Source organism: Nuphar pumila, chromosome 4 (assembly GCF_984573655.1).
Source record: "Nuphar pumila chromosome 4, dmNupPumi1.hap1.1, whole genome shotgun sequence".
Lineage (NCBI taxonomy): Eukaryota > Viridiplantae > Streptophyta > Magnoliopsida > Nymphaeales > Nymphaeaceae > Nuphar > Nuphar pumila.
Genome location: NC_143252.1, coordinates 75,691,952 through 75,710,824, shown reverse-complemented (window position 1 = coordinate 75,710,824; position 18,873 = coordinate 75,691,952).

The following is an 18,873-nucleotide window of genomic DNA, read 5'->3' as shown; positions in this document are numbered from 1 at the left end:
AGCATGTATGCAACTTAACACGAGAGTCTCTTTGTGGTGCCTCATAATAAGTTTTTAAACACTCTAATTGATTTCACAAATGATTGATCGTTTTCTAGACCACCTCTAATCATTTCACAATCAATGTAAGTCTTTGCCAAATTGCCTTTGGTCACCAGGACCAATTGACCTTTCGCATTTTTAAACCCCTAGTGACGGGTCCACCTGGACCAAAAATGTTGGTTTTAAATTTAGAGTTCTTGTCCATATTGGTTGACCTTGAATATGTCTTTGATGATATCGAGCGGTTGAAGGGACTCAAACCCGCATCATTAGCTTGGAAGGCTAGCGTTATAGTCGACATCGATTCTTCATTTTTACGTCCATCATTTAAAACCGAACATATGAATCATAGCCGAATGAAAGCAAAGTGTCATGTTTGATTTTGAATTATAGACGTTAAAAATGATGAATCGACGTTGACTATAACCCTAACCTTCCAAGCTGATGATCCGGGTTGGAGTCCCTTTATCGGCTCGATATGAATTATAATACATACATCATTGGATCCTCCTAAGATTTCTAGATCATTCAAGAGATATTCAAGGTCAACCAATATGGACCTGAAATGTAAATTTGAAACCAACCTTTAGGGTCCAAGTCGACCCATCACTAGGTGCTTAAAAAAATGCCAAAGACAATTTGGATAAGATTGACATTGATTGTGAAATGATTGGAGGTGGTTCACCAAAGGATCATTGATTTGTGAAATCAATTAGAGTGTTTACAAACTGATTATGAGGCATCACAGAGAGACCCTCGTGTTAAGTTGCATACATGCTTTAAGCTGCTTATTCATACTTTCATCTTCATCTTCATCAAAAACAACTTTTTAGAAAGGGATTTGGTCTCAATGTTAATCTTATGCATTCTACAAAATTGGTGTGTCTACTACTTTGTCATCATCACATGCTTCATTACGAAGAGAATGTAAACACCCCATTTTTTGGCCAAGTAGTCTTGTATCAATTGTCATATTTTAAAAAACAAGTTGCCCATAGCCATTTTTGACATACTCTCTATTTTCACTATTTTTTCATATAAAACATCCTAATGGTTTTAGTCCAAAAGAATGATGAATATCTTTCAACATGAAAAAACAAGTCATTTAAATGTCTTAGCACAAACTTATAACTAAAACAAGTCGGTTTGACTACCTAAAAAACTTGTTTTAAGGTAAATTTGATTTATTTTTTTTATTTTGACATTCAAATTTGCCAAATTTATTTTCTTACTACAATTCAAACTTATCGCGTTAAACAATATCTCAAAAGGATGCATGATTAGAAAGATATGGTCAAAACAAGTTAACTTGCAAGCATGTCTAAGATTTTACGAATCAAGTGTTGAGTTGCTATAATTTAAAGAAGATAACAGGCAGGGCCAAAGCAGTGAAAGAAGTATGTATTTTTCAGGTTTCTCGGATTACACAAATGGATTAGCAAATAAAATTGCTAATGCGACGTTTAGGCCGTAAATTGTTAACGCTTCCATAAAGTACCTCATTTTTTTACCCTCTACTTCTGATTGACAAGCGATACCTTCAACAGCTTGGCCCGCAACAGTATCTTGACTGAGTCTGGGTCCAATAGAAGCAAGCCAATCTAGCAGCAATTTAGAAGCAGTCTTGTTGTTACGTTGCACACCCCCAAACGAGTAACAATTATTACCCCAATTATGAATCGTTATAATTGACTGGGAAAATAAAGATATACGACATGAATAGAACAAAGGGGATCTTATAAAATATTCGGAATTCCTTGCTTTTTTTACAATTCCGTAGTGTGATACGTAATATAGTAAATATTAATATTGTACATATATTTCTCTTGCTCTTGTTTTCTTCCTACACTATATAATACATATCGTAAATAAGCATATTTATATCAATCATGTTCCACAAGCAGGTATCTTGAGCTATGTATGAATTAATTATTGCAATAAGATTCATGGGTCTAATTAATTTTGAATTTTAATTAATTCAAAAAGAAAAAAATGACTGAAAATTAAAGAATTATTTTATTATTTATTTGGATGAAAAGCTACTCAATTGGTGATAAAGGTTTTATGAAATCTTCTAAAAAGTCAAAAACTAAGTGATAAAGGTTTTATGAAATCTTCTAAGACATTAATTGGTGAAAAAGTATTGGAGTTGGTTGAATATATTTACCGAAATAACCGACTCCCTTTCTAGAAAGGCCTGCATAGAAATGTTGCATTAACATGAGTAAAGCTAAAGCAAGAGTAGTATTTATATGATTCATAGGTACAACTAACACCCCATGAGGTAAGTATTTGATTCTTCAAGGTAAAATCGCACCTCACCAGTTAGAAACAAAAACAAATATGAACAAAGTCCAAATAAAAGGAGCCCGAGGACCATATTCTTCTCCATTTTGAGTTTTGCTCACATCTTGAATGAAATCAAGAACATGTCAGAAGAAACTCTGGCCGTGGGTAAGAATAGTTTGTAGATTCCGAACGGCTATACCTGAATTACGACCCTAGAAGTTATAAGTACTTGGGCATGCACTTGAAAACCACCTATTTGCCAATAGAAATGTTGCATACTTCTACAATGAATATCTCGCACAACCCTTTAGTGTGTTGATCGAACATGGTAGAACATTCGTAGTACCCCCTCACAAAAATGGAAGTTAAGAAGGAATTATTTTTATTCAACGATTTCTTTTTCTACTCTAGTACATAATTTAATCACATATTTTTTGTACTAAAATAATTAATAAATTAACCATGTAATATATCACGTTAAAAATGATGAATCGACATCGACTATAACCATAGTCTTCTATGCTAACGATGCGGGTTCGAGTCTCTTTATCCGCTCGATATGAATCATAATACATACATCATTGGATCCTTCTAGGATTTCTAGATCATCCAAGAGATATTTAAGGTCAACCAATATGGACTGGAAATCTAAATTTGAAACCAACCTTTAGGATCCAGATCAACCCATCTCTAGGGGATTAAAAAATGCCCAAGGTCAGCTGGTCCTGGAGTCAAAAGGCAATTTGGATGAGATTAACATCGATTGTTAATTGATTCGAGGTGGTCCAGAATAGGATCAATGATTTGTGAAATCAATTAGAGTGTTGAAAACTGATTATGATAAAGAGATATGTCAATTATGATATTTCAAAAAACAAGTTGCCCATAGTCATTTTCGACATACTCTTTATTTTCACTATTTTTTGCATATAAAAACAACATCCTAAAGGTTTTTGTCCAAAAAGAATGATGAATATCTTTCAAACATGAAAAAAATAAGTCATTTAAATGTCTAGGAACAAAGTTATAACCAAAACAAGTCTGTTTGACAAACTAAAAAACTTGTTTTACGGTAAATTTGACTTTAGTTTTGATTTTGACGTTCAAACTCATTCAACCATACATGAAAAGCATCCATGATTAGAAAGATACAGTCAAAACAAGTTTTTTTAGTGCAGTCCAATCTTATCTGGCTGAGATTGCAGTCCAAACTTAGTTTTCGACTTTTCAGGAATATATTGGTCGATGAACTAGTCATTGTTGTTCCTGAATTTCAAAGAGTCGCTTTTTGTATTTGAATTGATTAAAATTCAAAATTAAGTAAACCCATGAATCTTATAACAATAATTAATTCATGCGTAGCTCAAGATATCGGCTTGAGAAACATGATTGATATAAATATGTTTATTTATGATATGTATGATATAGTGTAGGAAGAAAACAATAGCAAGAGAAATATCTTTACAATATTAATATTTTTTATATTACGTATTACACTACGGAATTGTAAAAAAAGGGGGTAGTTCACAATTTTTTTAAAGATCCCCCTTTATCATTTTCACGTCGTACATCTCTTATATTTTCCCTGTCAATTACAACGATTCATAATAGGGTTTAATTCTTACTCATTTGGAACGTGCGATGAAACAAGAACTATGTTCTGCGAAACCATTGCTATTCATTCCATCCTATTCAACAATTAACAAAAATTAGAATTAATTGTAATTGGATGAATCAATCATCAAATCTTGATATGGAATGGTTCGCTTTGATGAATCTCTTTGTTTGAATCGATGTGAGACAGACAAGAAAAAATCACATAGTTTACTCAGGTCGAGGTAGATAGCCGTAGCTACATGTTATACGTGAACTCTGAGGTATACATTGAATTATGATTCTCGGGTCCGATGTGATTCAAAAGAAATAAGATGACGATGGTTTTCATTATGGAAGAAACACATGTACACGTGATAGTAGATATTCAATAGTTATATACAGACTACCCATGTATATTATTTCATTTCCGATATTACTACGGACTACCCACATATTTTCCACTTTCTCGATATGGATTACGATATAAGCTCTTCCTTTTCTGTCTGTTACTGTTTGTGTGGATTCAATATGAAGTCAAGCCCATGAATGCGTTTAAAGAAGATGAATGAGCGAAGAATTGAAGGAATGGGTTTGGAGCAAAGAAATAGAAGAACAATATTATAAGAATTTACAAAAACTTGGATATGGAATAACAATGACATATTGAAGTATTCTTGATAATACAATAATAACAAATATCATCACTTCTCAAAATAGGTTGGGAGTTTTTAGTTTAGTTGTATGGATCTTAGAGATGGAACATGAAATACTAAGTAATGTAACTAATAAATATTATAAATATGTAAATAACATTAATTATGTATACTAAGTAAGATATATATAATAATTCATTGGTTTATTTGATTACATGATTAACCATTTCTTTATTTTTTGTTGTAAGGAGCTTACCATGAATCCCAAAAATTTTGTTGCTTCGGTTATTGGTGCTGGATTGGCCACAAAACTTGCTTCGTTTCGACCCGGAGTCGGTCAAGGTACTGCTGCGGGCCAAGCCGTAAAAGGTATTGCTAGTCAACCAGAAGCATGCAGAGGGTAATACGATATACTTTATTGCTTTATCTGGCTTTTATAGAAGCTTTAACATTTCACGGCCTGGTCGTCGCATTAGCACTTTTATTTGTTAATAAATTTGTGTAATCCTAAAAAGGTGAAAACTTGAAAAATATGTATTTTATTGCTTAGACCTTACTGCGTCTTCTCTTTTTTAAATTATATCAACTCAACACTTTACTCCTAAAATCCTAGACATGCTTGGACTGCACTAAAAAGTAAACTTGTTTTGACCATCTCTTTCCAATGTAAAGTCTTTGAATGTCAAAATCAGAATTAAAGTAAAGTCTTCATAAAAAAAGTTTTGGTAGTCAAACCGACTTGTTTTGTTCATAACTTTGTACTTATATACCAAAATGACAATTTTTTTTCATGTTAGACTCTAGTATCATCATTCTTTTGGACAAAACCCTTTAGGATGTTGTTTTATAGGCACAAAATATACTGACCTCGGGCATTTTGTAAGCCCCTAGCGATGGGTCCACCTGGACCCAAAAGGTTGATTTAAAATTTGGATTTCTGGTTCATATTGGTTGACCTTGAATAGAGCTCTTTGATGATCTAGAAATCTTAGGAGCATCCAATGATGTATGTTTTATGATTCATATCTAGCAGATAAAGAGACTCAAAGCACTTCATCAGAAGTGATGAAATTTGATATTGTTGAATCATCAAAACCACTTCAATATATTGTTTTTATTCCCTATCCAAGTTTTTGTAAACCCATATAATATAGTTACTCTATTTTATTGCTCCCAACCCATTATTTCAATCCTTCGCTCCTTCATCTTCTTTAAATGCATTCACAGGCTTGATTTCAAATTCAATCCACACATACAGTAAGAGACAAAAAAAGAAGAGCTTATATCATAATCCATACAGGGAAAGTGGAATCTATATCTATATAAAGTCAATAGTAATATGGGAATGAAATAACATACATGGGTAGTCCATATATAACTATTGAATATCTACTGTCACATATACATGTGTTTCTTCCATAATGTAAACCATCATCATCTTCTCTTTTGAAACGGATCGGACCTTGGAATCATTCTTGTAAGTATACACCGGAGTTCACATATAATATGTAGCTACGACTATCTAGCTCGACCCTCCAAACCTACGTGATTTTTATCTCACATCGATTCAAAAAAAGAGATTTATCAAAGCAAAACATCCCAAATCAAGATTTGATGATTGATTGATTCAATTGCAATTAATTCCAATTTTTGTTAATTCTTGATTAGGATGGAATGAAATAGATACGGTTTCGCATAACATAGTTCTTATTGTTTGGTCTCATGGCCATACCCAATTATGAATCATCGTAATTGGCTGGGAAAATAAAGAAGATGTATGACATGAATAGGGACAAAAGGGGATCTTGGGAAAAACTGGGAATTCCCCCCTTTTTTTTACAATTCCGTAGTGTAACACGTAATATAACAAATATTAATATCATAAATATATTTCTCTTGCTCTTGTTTTCTTTCTACACTATATCGTAAATAAATACATTTATATCAATCATGCTTCATAAGTGGGTATCTATCTTGGGATACGCATGAATTAATTATTGGAAAAAGATTCATGGGCTTACTTAATTTTGAATTTAAATAAATTCAAACAGAAAAAGAAACTCTTTGAAATTAAAAGTATTATTTTATTATTTATTTGGATGGAAAGCTACTCAATGATGACCTTCCATGGCTAAATTTACAAAAGAAATAAGAACAACAATTACTAAATCATCAGCCAATATATTCATGAAAAGTCAAATTTTATGTGATAAAGGTTTTGTGACATCTTCTAAGACATTAATTGGTAAAACTATTGGAGTTGGTTCAATCTATATACCGAAGAAACCCAATCCCTTTTTAGTAAGGCATGCATAGAAATGTGTTGCTGACGTGAGTGAAGCTAAAGCAACATCGGTATTTATTATCATTCGTAGGTCCAACTAACTCCACATGAGGTAATTGAATGATTCTCCAAGTTAAAAGTGCACCTGACCCGTTAGAAACAAAAACAAATAGGAACAGAGTTCCAATAAAAGGAAACCAAGGACCAAATTCTTCTCCATTTTCAGTTTTGAATGAAATCAAGAACATATCAGAAGAATCTTTGGCCGTTGGTCAGAATAGTTTGTGTATTCTGAACGGACGTAATATATCGTACATCGTAAATTTTTATGATTAGGTCACTTCGCACCCAAAATCTGGGAAGCCATCCATATTCCATAAAGCAGCCAATTGAAAGCAAAGTTTCGTGTTCGATTTTGAATTATAGATTTTAAAAATGATGAATCGACGTTGACTATAACCCTAGACTTCCAATCTGATGATCCGGATTGGAGTCTCTTTATCCGCTCGATATGATTCATAAGACACACATCATTGGATCCTCCTAAGATTTCTAAATCATCCAAGAGATATTCAAGGTCAACCAATATGGACCTGAAATGTAAATTTGAAACCAACCTTTAGGGTCCAGGTCGACCCATCCCTAGGTGCTTAAAAAATGCCAAAGACAATTTGGTTAAGATTGACATTAATTGTGAAATGATTGGAGGTGATCAAGCAAAGAATCATTGATTTGTGAAATCAATTAGAATGTTTAAAATCTGATTATGAGGCATCACAGAGAGACCCTCGTGTTAAGTTGCATACATGCTTTATGCTGCTTATTCAAACTTTCATCTTCATCATCGTCAAAAACAACTTTTTAGAAAAGGATTTGGTCTCAATGTTAATCTTATGCATTCTACAAGATTGGTGTGTCTACTATTTCGACATCATCACAAGGTTTATTACGAAGAGATACAATATGTAAGTCTTCTTGTATCAATTGTCATATTTCAAAAAACAAGTTGCCCATAGTCATTTTTGACATACTCTCTATTTTCACTATTTTTTTCATATAAAACAACATCCTAAAGGTTTTAGTCCAAAAGAATGATGAATATCTTTCAAACATGAAAAAAAAAGTCATTTAAATGTCTTAGCACATTGTTATAACTAAAACAAGTCAGTTTGACTACCTAAAAAATTTGTTTTAAGGTAAATTTGATTTAGTTTTGATTTTGACATTCAAATTTGCCAAATTTGTTTTCTTACTACAATTCAAACTGATCGCGTTAAACAATGTCTCAAAATGATGCATGATTAGAAAGATATGGTCAAAACAAGTTAACTTTCTAGTGCAGTCCAAGCATGTCTAAGATTTTAGGAATGAAGTGTTGAGTTGCTATAATTTAAAGAAGATAAGAGGCAGGACCAAAGCAGTAAAAGAAGTATGTATTTTTCAGGTTTCTCGGATTACACGAAGGGATTAGCAAATGAAATTGCCAATAGGACGTTTAGGCCGCAAATTGTTAAAGCTTCCATAAAGTACCTCATATTTTACCGTCTGCTTATGATTGACAAGCGATACCTTCAACAGCTTGGCCCGCAGCAGTATCTTGACCGACTCTGGGTCCAATAGAAGCAAGCCAATCTAGCAGCAATTTAGAAGCAGTCCTGTTGTTACGTTGCACCCCCCCAAGCGAGTAACATACCCCAATTATGAATCGTCATAATTGACTGGGAAAATAAAGATGTACGACATGAATAGAACAAATTTGATCTTAGGAAATATTGGGAATTCCTTGCTTTTTTTACAATTCCGTAGTGTAATACGTAATATAAGAAATATTATTATCGTACATATATTTGACTTGTTGTTGTTTTCTTCCTACACTATATAATACATACCATAAATAAGCATATTTATATCAATCATGTTCCACAAGCAGGTATCTTGAGATATGTATGAATTATTTATTGACTGAAAATTAGAGAATTATTTTGTTATTTATTTGGATGAAAAGCTACACAATGATGATGTTGCATGGCTAAATGTACTAAAGAAACAATAACAACAATAACTTATTGATTGGCCAATAATTTCATAAAAAGTCAAAAACTAAGTGATAAATGTTTTGTGAAATCTTCTAAGACATTAATTGGTGAAAAAGTATTAGAGTTGGTTGAATATATTTACCGAAATAACTGAGTCCCTTTCTAACAAGGCATGCATAGAAATGTTGCACTACCATGAGTAAAGCTAAAGCATCAATAGTATTTATATCACTCGTAGGTGCAACTAACACCCCATGAGGTAAGTGTTTGATTCTCCAAGGTAAAATCACACCTGACTAGTTAGAAACAAAAACAAATAGGAACAAAGCTCAAATAAAAGGAGCCAAAGGACCATATTCTTCTCCATTTTGAGTTTTGCTCACATCTTGAATGAAATCAAGAACATATCAGATGAAACTCTGGCCGTGGGTAAGAATAGTTTGTGGATTTCGAACGGCTATACAGGAATTACGACACTAGAAGTTATAAGTACTTGGGCGTGCACTTGGAAACCACCTATTTGCCAATAGAAATGTTGCGTACTTCCACACTTAATATCTCTCACAACCCTTTAGTGTGTTGATCGAACATGGTAGAACATTCGTAGTACCCACTGACGAAAATGGAACTTAAGAAGGAATTATTTTGATTCAACCATTTCTTTTTCTACTCTAGTACATAATTTAATCATATATTTTGGGTACTAAAATAATTAAAAAATTAACCATGTAATATATCACGTTAAAAACAATGAATCGACATTGACTATAACCATAGATTTCCATGCTAACGATGCGGGTTCGAGTGATATGAATGATTATACATACATCATTGAATCCTTCTAGGATTTCTAAATCACCCAAGAGATATTCAAGGTCAACCAATATGGACTGAAAATCTAAATTTGAAACCAACCTTTAGGGTCCAGGTCGACCCATCACTAGGGGATTAAAAAATGCCCAAGGTCAGCTAGTCGTGGAGTCAAAACGCAATTCGGATAACATTAACATTGATTGTTAAATGATTCGAGGTGGCCCAGAATAGGATCAATGATTTGTGTAATCAATTAGAGTGTTGAAAAACTGATGATGAAATGTTCTTACATGCTTTAAGTTGCTTATTCATAATTTCATCTCCATCTTCATCTTCATCTTCGTCAAAAACGACTTTTTAGAAATGGATTTGATCTCAATGTTAATCTTATCCATTCTACAAAATCGACTTTTTAGTCACCATCTCATGCTTGATAACAAAGAGATACAATATGTAAACACCCAATTTTGGCCTTAGTAGTCGTGTGTCAATTGTGATATTTCAAAAAACAAGTTGCCCATAGTTATTTTCGACATACTCTTTATTTTTACTATTTTTTGCATATAAAACAACATCCTTAAGGTTTTAGACCAGAAGAATGCTGAATATCTTTCAAACATGAAAAAAAATAAGTCATTTAGATGTCTAAGACTAAAGTTATAACCAAAACAAGTCGGTTTGACAAACTAAAAAACATGTTTTACTATAAATTTGACTTTAATTTTGATTTTGACATTCAAACCAAATTAGTTTCTTTGCTATAATTTAAACTAAACTCATTCAACCAAGCAACAAAAGCATCCATGATTAGAAAGATACAGTCAAAACAAGTTTTGTTAGTGCTGTTCAATCATGTTTGTCTGGGATTGTAGGAGTGACGTGTTGAGCTGATATAAATTAAAGAAGACTAGAAGCAAGAACTGGAGTCCAATCATGTCTGCCAAAGCAATAAAAATAAGTATTTTTCATGTTCCCACGTTTCTCGGATTACACAATGGGATTAGCAAATAAAAGTGCTAATGCCACGACCAGGACGTAAACTGTTAAAGCTTCCATAAAAGCCAGATTAAGCAATAAAGTACCTCATATTTTCGCCTCTGCTTTTGGTTGACTTGCGAAACCTTCTACGACTTGGCCCGCGAGAGTACCCCGACTGATGCAGCAGAAATGGTATTCATATTAAACTACTCACAACAAAAAAATGTAGAAATGGTTAATGATATAATCAAATAAACAAATTTATTATTATATATTACTTAATTAGTGTGTTTAATTAATGTTATTTATATAATTATGATATTAATTAGTTGCATTACTTAGTATTTCATATTCAATCACTAGATCCATCCAACTAGACTATGAACTCCCAACCTAATTTGAGAAGGGATGATATTTGATATTGTTGAATCATCAAAACAACTTCAATATCTCGTTTTTATTCCCTATTCGAGTTTTTCTAAGTCCATATATAGTTCTTCTATTTCTTTGCTCTCAAGCCATTATTTCAATCCTTCGCTCCTTCATCTTCTTTAAATGCATTCATAGGCTTGATTTCATATTCAATCCACACATACAGTCACAGGCAAAAAAAGAAGAGCTTATATCATAATTCATACAAGGAAAGTGAAATGTATATCTATATAAAGTCGATAGTAATATGGGGAATGAAATAACATACATGGGTAGTCCATATATAACTATTGAATGTCAACTATCACATATACAAGTGTTTTTTAAATATTGTAAACCATCATCATCTTATTTCTATTGAATAGGATCGGACCCTGGAATCATTCTTCAAAGCATACAATGAAGTTCACGTATAATATGTAGCTTTGCTATCAAACTCAAACCACAAACCCTACTTGATTTTTACTACTCTTTATCATTACCTTACAATGATTCAAACGAAGAGATTCATCAAAGCCAATCATCCTATATCAAGATGTGATGATTAATTGATTTAATTGCAATTATTTCCAATTTTGGTTAATTGTTGAATAAAATGGAATGAAATAGTTGTGGTTTCGTAGAACATAGTTCCTATTGTTTCGTCGCACGACCCTACAGAGTAACATTTATTACCCCAATTATGAATCATCGTAATTGGCTGGGAAAATAAAGGAGATTAATGACATAAGTAGGACAAAGGGATTCTTAGGAAAAGTGATTCTTAAAATTAAAGCATTATTTTATTATTTTTTGGACGAAAAGCTACTCAATGATGACCTTCCATGGCAATGTGTACTAAAAAATCAAAAACAACTATTACTAATTCATCGGCCAATATATTCTTGAAAATTTGAAAACTAAGTGATAAAGGTTTTGTGAAATCTTTTTAGACATTAATTGGTGAAAGTATTGGAGTTGGTTGAACACATTTGCCTAAAAAGCCCAGTTCCTTTTTAGAAAGGCCTGCATAGAAATGTGCCACTGACTAGAGGTAACTGTATGATTCTCAAAGGTAAAAGCACAGCTGACCAGTTAGAAACAAAAACAAATAGGAATGGAGTTCAAATAAAAGGAACCTAATTACCATAATGTTCTGCATTTTGAGTTTTGCCCACTTCTTGATTGAAATCAAAAACATATCTCAAGAATTTTTCGCCGTCGGTCAGAATAGTTTGTGTATTCCGTTCGGCTACAGAGAATGAATCTAATGCGATAGCAATTACGACCCAAGAAGTTATCAGTACTTGAGCATGCACTTGGAAACCTCCTATTTGCCAATGGAAATGTTACCTACTTGCACACTGAATGTTTCGCATAACCCTTTAGTGTGTTAATCGAACATGGTAGAACATTCGAAGTACCCTTTTATCAAAATGGAACTTAAGGAATTATTTTGATTCAACCATTTCTTTTTCTACTCTTCTACCTAACTTAATCATATATTCTGGGTACTAAATTAATTAATGAACTTCGTAATATATCACACATCATAAATTTTTTCGTTTATGTCACTTTGCGCCCTAAATACTTGAATTTATCCGTATTCCATAAAAGAGCTGAATGAAACCAAAGTTTCATCTTCGGTTTTGAATTAAGGATGTTAAAAATGAAAAATCGACGTCGACTATAACTATAGCCTTCCAAGTTACGATGTGGGTTCGAGTCCCTTTACCCGCTCGATATGAATCATAATACATACATCATTGGATCCTCGTGTGATTTCTCAATCATCCAAGAGATATTCAAAGTCAACCAATATGGACCAGAAATGTAAATTTGAAACCAGCCTTTAGGGTCTAGGTCGATCCATCATCACTAGGGGCTTAAAAAATGCCCAAGTTCAGTTGGTATTACAGTCAAAAGGCAATTTGGATGGCCGAGAATTAGATGTGGTCTACCATAGATCAATGATTTGTGAAATAAATTACAGTATTTAAAAACTGATTATGAAGCATCAAAGAGAGACCATTGCGTTAATTTGCGTACATGATTTAAGCTGCTTATTCATACTTTCACCTTCATCTTTGTCAAAAGGAACTTTTTTAGAAATGGATTTGATCTCAATGTTAATCTTATCCAATCTACAAAATCAGTCTGTCTACTTTTTTGGTTACTGGCAGAGCTTCACATGCTTGATAACAAAAAAATACAATATGTAAACACCCCAATTTTGGCATAGTAGTCTTGTGTCAATGGTCATATTTCAAAAAAAAGTTGCCCTGAGTCATTTTCGACATATTTTCTATTTTCACTATATTTTTTGCATATAAAACAACATCTAAAGGTTTTTGTCAAAAAAATGATGAAACTAGTCTTATCTTTCAAACATGAAAAAAAATTGTCATTTCGTACTAAGTTATGACCCACACATGTCGGTTTGACTACCCAAAAAACCTATTTTTATGAAAATTTTAATTAGATTATGATTTTGACATTCAAATGAGCCAAATTGGTTTTTTAATATAATTTAAACAAAATGCATTAAACCACACTTCAAAATGATGCTTGATTAAAAAGATATGGTCAAAGCAAGTTAACTTGTTAGTGTTGTCCAAGCATGTCTAGGATTTTAGGAGTGAAGTGTTGAGTTGATATAATTTAAAGAAGATAAGAGGCAGGGTCAAAGCAATAAAAGAAGTATGTATTTTTCATGTTTCTAGGATTACACAAAGGGATTAGCAAATAAATATGATAATGCTCCGACCAATAAATGGTTAAAGCTTCAATAAAAGCCACAATCAGCAATAAAGTACCCCGTATTTTTTCATCTGCTGCTGGTAGAATAGCGATACCTTCAAAGGCACGTGTGACGAAACAACAAGAACTATGCTCTGCGAAACCGTTGCTATTATATGTGGGATCGTTCGCATATTACTTGATATGGGATGGTTCACTTTGAAGAATCTCTTCGTTTGAATCGATGTGAAATATAATAGAGACAAGTGAAAATCACGTAGTTTACGTGGGTCGAGCAAGGTAGCCGTAGCTACATATTATACATGAACTCCAGTGTTTGCCTGGAAGAATGATTCCAAGGTCCGATCCGATTCAAAAGAAATAAGATGATGATGGTTTAGACTATGGAAGAAACACATGTATATGTGATAGTAGATATTCAATAGTTATATATGGACTACCCATGTATGTTATTTCATTCCCATATTACTATTGACTTTATATAGATATAGATTCCACTTTCTCTATATGGATTTCGATATAAGCTAATTTGTTTTTTGTTTGTGTCAATAGACATTCAACAGTCAAGCATATGAATGCGTTTAAAGAAGATGAAGGAGAGAAGAATTGAAAGAAAGGGTTTGGAGCAAAGAAATGGATGAACTATATTATATGGATTTACAAAATCTTGAGAATAAAAATGATATATTGAAGTAATCTTGATGATTCAGTTATATCAAATATCATCACTTCTCTATTTCGGTTGGGAGTTCTTTGTTTAGTTGTACGGATCTTAGTGATGCAAAATGAAATACTAAGTAATGTAACTAATTAATATTATAAATATATAAATAACATTATTTAAGTATACTAATTAAGTAATATATAATAATTTATTGGTTTATTTAATTTTTGTTGCTTCCCTTATTGGTGCTGTGTTGGACATATTACTTGCTTCTATTGGATCCAGAGTCGGTCAAGGTAGTACTGCGGGCCAAGCCATAGAAGGTATCGCTAGTCTGGTTTTTATTTTTTAATCTCTTTGTGTAATAGAAACGTGAAAAATACGTACTTAATTAGTTAAAATAAGAATTAAAGTAAAATTTTCATAAAAACAAGTTTTTTGGAAAGTCAAAACCGATTTGTTTTGGTTATAACTTTGTGATTTGACATCAAAATAATTTATTTTTTTCATGTTTGAAAGATATTCGTCATTCTTTTGGACAAAAACTTTTAGGATGTTTTATATGAAAAAATATCGCGAAAATGAATATTATGTCAAAATCGACTGTGGGCAACATGTTTTTGAAATTTGAGTATGACACAAGTTGGGCTGTGTACATATTGTATATGTTTGTTATCAAGCATGTTAATAACAAAGAAGTAGACGCACCGATTTTGTAGAATGGATAGGAATAAGCAGCTTAAAGCATGTACGCAAGTTGACACGGTGGTCTCTCTATGATGCCTCATAATTAGTTTTTAGATATTGTAATGGATTTCACAAATCATTGATCCTAGGTGGACCACCTCTAATGCTAGGCCATCCAAAATGTCTTTTGACTCTAATACCAACTGACCTTGGGCATTTTTTAAGCCCCTAGTGATGGATCGCCCTGGACCCTAAAGGTTGGTTTCAAATTTAGATTTCTGATCCATATTGGTTGACCTTGAATATCTCTTGGATGATCCAGACATATGAGGATCTAATGATGTATATTATGATTCATATCGAGTGGGTAAATGGACTCGAACCCACATCCGAACTTGGAAGGCTAGGTTTATAGTCGATGTCGATTAATCATTTTTAATGTCCTTAATTCAAAACCGAACATGAAACTTTAGTTTCATTGGGTTCCTTCATGGAATATGGATAAATTCAAGGATTTACTAAACAAAGTGAAATCTTCTAAGACATTAGTTGGAAAAACTATTGGAGTTCGTTAAATCTATATACCGAAGAAACTGAATCCCTTTTTAGTAAGGCATGCATAGAAATGTGTTGCTGACATGAGTGAAGCTAAAGCAACATTGGTATTTATTATTATTCGTAGGTCCAACTAACTCCACATGAGGTTAAAAGTGCACCTGACCCGTTAGAAACAAAAACAAATAGGAACAGAGTTCCAATAAAAGGAACCCAAGGACCATATTCTTCTCCATTTTGAGTTTTGCTTACGTCTTGAATGAAATCAAGAACATATCAGAAGAAATTTTGGCCGTTGGTCAGAATAGTTTGTGTATTCTGAACGGACGTAATATATCGTACATCGTAATTTTTTTTTATTAGGTCACTTCACACCCAAAATCTTGGAAGCTATCCATATTCCATAAAGAAGCGAATTGAAAGCAAAGTTTCATGTTTGATTTTGAATTATAGATTTTAAAAATGATGAATCGACGTTGACTATAGCCCTAGACTTTCAAGCTGATGATCCGGGTTGGAGTCACTTTATCCGCTCGATATGATTCATAAGACATACATCATTGGATCCTCCTAAGATTTCTAGATCATTAAAGAGATATTCAAGGTCAACCAATATGGACCTGAAATGTAAATTTGAAACCAACCTTTAGGGTCCAGGTCGACCCATCACTAGGTGCTTAAAAAATGCCAAAGACAATTTGGATAAGAATGACATTAATTGTGAAATGATTGGAGGTGGTCAAGCAAAGGATCATTGATTTGTGAAATCAATTAGAATGTTTAAAATCTGATTATGAGGCATCACAGAGAGACCCTCGTGTTAAGTTGCATACATGCTTTAAGCTGCTTATTCATACTTTCATCTTCATCATCGTCAAAAACAACTTTTTAGAAAGGGATTTGGTCTCAATGTTAATCTTATGCATTATACAAGATTGGTGTGTCTACTATTTTGTCATCATCACAAGGTTTATTACGAAGAGATACAATATGTAAACACCCCAATTTTGGCCTAGTCTTCTTGTATCAATTGTCATATTTCAAAAAACAAGTTGCCCATAGTTATTTTTGACATACTCTCTATTTTCACTATTTTTTTTCATATAAAACAACATCCTAAAGGTTTTAGTGAAAAAGAATGATAAATATCTTTCAAACATGAAAAAAATAAGTCATTTAAATGTCTTAGCACATTGTTATAACTAAAACAAGTCACTTTGACTACCTGAAAAATTTGTTTTAAGGTAAATTTGATTTAGTTTTGATTTTGACATTCAAATTTGACAAATTTGTTTTCTTACTACAATTCAAACTGATCGCGTTAATCAATATCTCATAATGATGCATGATTAGAAAGATATGGTCAAAACAAGTTAACTTTCTAGTGCAATCCAAGCATGTCATCACAAGGTTTATTACGAAGAAATACAATCTGTAAACACCCCAATTTTGGCCTAGTCTTCTTGTATCAATTGTCATATTTCAAAAAACAAGTTGCCCATAGTTATTTTTGACATACTCTCTATTTTCACTATTTTTTTTTATATAAAACAACATCCTAAAGGTTTTAGTCCAAAAGAATGATGAATATCTTTCAAACATGAAAAAAATAAGTCATTTAAATTTCTTAGGACATTGTTATAATTAAAACAAGTCAGTTTGACTACCTAAAAAAATTGTTTTAAGGTAAATTTGATTTAGACATTCAAATTTGATAAATTTGTTTTCTTACTACAATTCAAACTCATCGCGTTAATCAATATCTCAAAATGATGCATGATTAGAAAGATATGGTCAAAACAAGTTAACTTTCTAGTGCAGTCCAAGCATGTCTAAGATTTTAGGAATGAAGTGTTGAGTTGCTATAATTTAAAGAAGATAAGAGGCAGGACCAAAGCAGTGAAAGAAGTATGTATTTTTCAGGTTTCTCGGATTACACAAAGGGATTAGCAAATAAAATTGCCAATAAGGACGTTTAGGCCGCAAATTGTTAAAGCTTCCATAAAGTACCTCATATTTTACACTCTGCTTATGATGACAAGCGATACCTTCAACAACTTGGCCCGCAATAGTATCTTGACCGACTCTCGGTCCAATAGAAGCAAGCCATTCTAGCAGCAATTTCGAAGCAGTCATGTTGTTACGTTGCACGCCCCCAAACGAGTTACATACCCCAATTATGAATCGTCATAATTGACTGGGAAAATAAGGATGTACGACATGAATAGAACAAATGGGATCTTAGGAAATATTGGGAATTCCTTGCTTTTTTTACAATTCTGTAGTGTAATACATAATATAAGAAGTATTATTATCGTACATATATTTGACTTGCTCTTGTTTTCTTCCTACACTATATAATACATACCGTAAATAAGCATATTTATATCAATCATGTTTGAGCTATGTATGAATTAATTATTGCAATAAGATTCATGGGCTTACTTAATTTTGAATTTTAATCAACTCAAAAAGAAAAAGTGACTGAAAATTAGAGAATTATTTTGTTATTTATTTGGATGAAGAGCTACTTAATGATGATGTTGCATGGCTAAATGTACTAAAGAAACAATAACAACAATAACTTATTGATTGGCCAATATATTCCTAAAAAGTCAAAAACTAAGTGATAAATGTTTTGTTAAATCTTCTAAGACATTAATTGGTGAAAAAGTATTGGAGTTGGTTGAATATATTTACCGAAATAACCGAGTCCCTTTCTAGAAAGGCATGCATAGAAATGTTGCACTAACATAAGTAAAGCTAAAGCAACAATAGTATTTATATCACTCGTAGGTGCAACTAACACCCCATGAGGTAAGTGTTTGATTCTCCAAGGTAAAGTCACACCTGACCAGTTAGAAACGAAAACAAATAGGAACAAAGTTCCAATAAAAGGAGCCCAAGGACCATATTCTTCTCCATTTTGAGTTTTGCTGACATCTTGAATGAAATCAAGAACATATCAGAAGAAACTCTGGCCGCGGGTAAGAATAGTTTGTGGATTCCAAACAGCTATACTGGAATTACGACACTAGAAGTTATAAGTACTTGGGCGTGCACTTGGAAACCACCTATTTGCTAATAGAAATGTTGCCTACTTCC